The following is a 1,749-nucleotide window of genomic DNA, read 5'->3' on the forward strand; positions in this document are numbered from 1 at the left end:
GCCAATTCTTTGCAATACAGTGACTCAGTATATTCTTTCCATCTTCTTTTAATACTTCCTGGATCATTTAATATTCTGCCCAAAGCATCCTTGATTATAGCAACTCTAGCAGTCAATATATTATACACTGTGCATTAATAGTGTAGAATTAATATCTTGGGGGCATTCTAAATATTTTTGTGGAGGAAGACACATATTCACTGTGTGCCTGTGTATCGGATGGGTTCTTGTGTTTTTACATTCAGGATACCACCTTTTGCAAATTTTTTGCAAATAGTTTCAGGATTCTGACGGCTGCTCTTATTAAAATATGGGTAAAGCTGTTTCCCCACGTACTGATAAATAAGAATGAAGATTTCCTTTTAAATTATCTATCAAAATAAATGAGAATGCTAGCATCATTTATACTCCCAAATTTTCTCTGTTTGGATGTATTTGAACATCTCTCAAGGGCATGTCAGTAATTATTTTCCTAGTTTTCTTAATTTTTTTCATTTAGTTATGCAGAAGTTGTAAAGTAAGAATGTGAGATTAGTATCCTATGACTTTTTATAGTTTTCTATGTGAATTAGATCCCTGTACATATTTTTTAAAAAATATTGTAATGTCAGAAAAATATTAAATATATTCCTTAAATAAAGATAAATAGTGGAATTCATTTGACAGTGGTGCCTTAACAGAAAGTGAAGGGGAAGGCTCAGAAAAAACCTATAGATTGCAGATTTCACTTTGCATTTCTCTGTCTACTCATTAGAATGCCATGCTAATCATATGTGTGGGAAACTTAACTAAAATTATACCTGGTATTACACTACAGAGTGAGGTTACAATTAATGTTATAAGAGGGTAGTAGTCTTTTAAAAATTTTATGATTAAACATCAAGATGAAAAAAGCTGAAAGTATAGTCACCAACAAAGAATATTGAAAAAGTCGGAATAAATAAAGTCACCATAAATTTCTAGCAGAAACTACGTACATTTCCCTCCTGCTGTTCTAGTTTCATTAACACTAAATGTGAGAACAGGGAATATAATTGACAGCTAAGTCTATTACTGAAGATTTTGGCTTTCATATGGCTGTGTGGGATGTGAGTTACACATTAGAAGTTGTCACTTTTCTTAAGTGCACACTCCCAACGTACAGTATTGCTTTCTTGTCTCTCATTTTTCCTTTTCAAAAATTTTCTCTTCCATTTCTAAAAGTGCATACTTATTAGTGAGTTAAAGTAGTGGATTTTTCGCCTCCTAAAAATTTAAGTAGTGGAAAATGCCTTTTTTCTACAGTCATTTGTAAAGATTTAAATTTGAAACTTTGAGAAGTTTTACAGAATATAAAGGACCTCCAAAGAATTACAAACAGCTAATATGCTCCTTAGAAGTTAAGAACAGTGAGACAATTTAGACTTTTAGATTTGTTTGTTCTCCTGACAGTCCATGATATAGTCAATATTCTTTCCAAGACCCCAATTGAAATATGTTAGTTCTTTGTTTTTCCTTTCTCATAATCCAGATTTCACGTGCATCTTAGAGTTGGACTATGTTGAAGGATTACAGAAGGAGAATCGATGGTTTAAGTTGTGGTGCTGGAGAACAGTATTAAATATACCATGTACTGCCAAGAGAACGAATAAGTTTTCCCTGGAGAAGGTGAAACCAAATTGCACCTTAAAGGCAAGGATTTTTAAACTCTGTCTATTGACATACTAGGCATTGGAGAGATGAGATGGACTGGCATGGGGCATTTTGAGT

The sequence above is a fragment of the Elephantulus edwardii genome, unplaced genomic scaffold (assembly GCF_000299155.1).
Source record: "Elephantulus edwardii isolate Elephantulus edwardi_28Jun2011 unplaced genomic scaffold, EleEdw1.0 scaffold00136, whole genome shotgun sequence".
Taxonomy (NCBI): domain Eukaryota; kingdom Metazoa; phylum Chordata; class Mammalia; order Macroscelidea; family Macroscelididae; genus Elephantulus; species Elephantulus edwardii.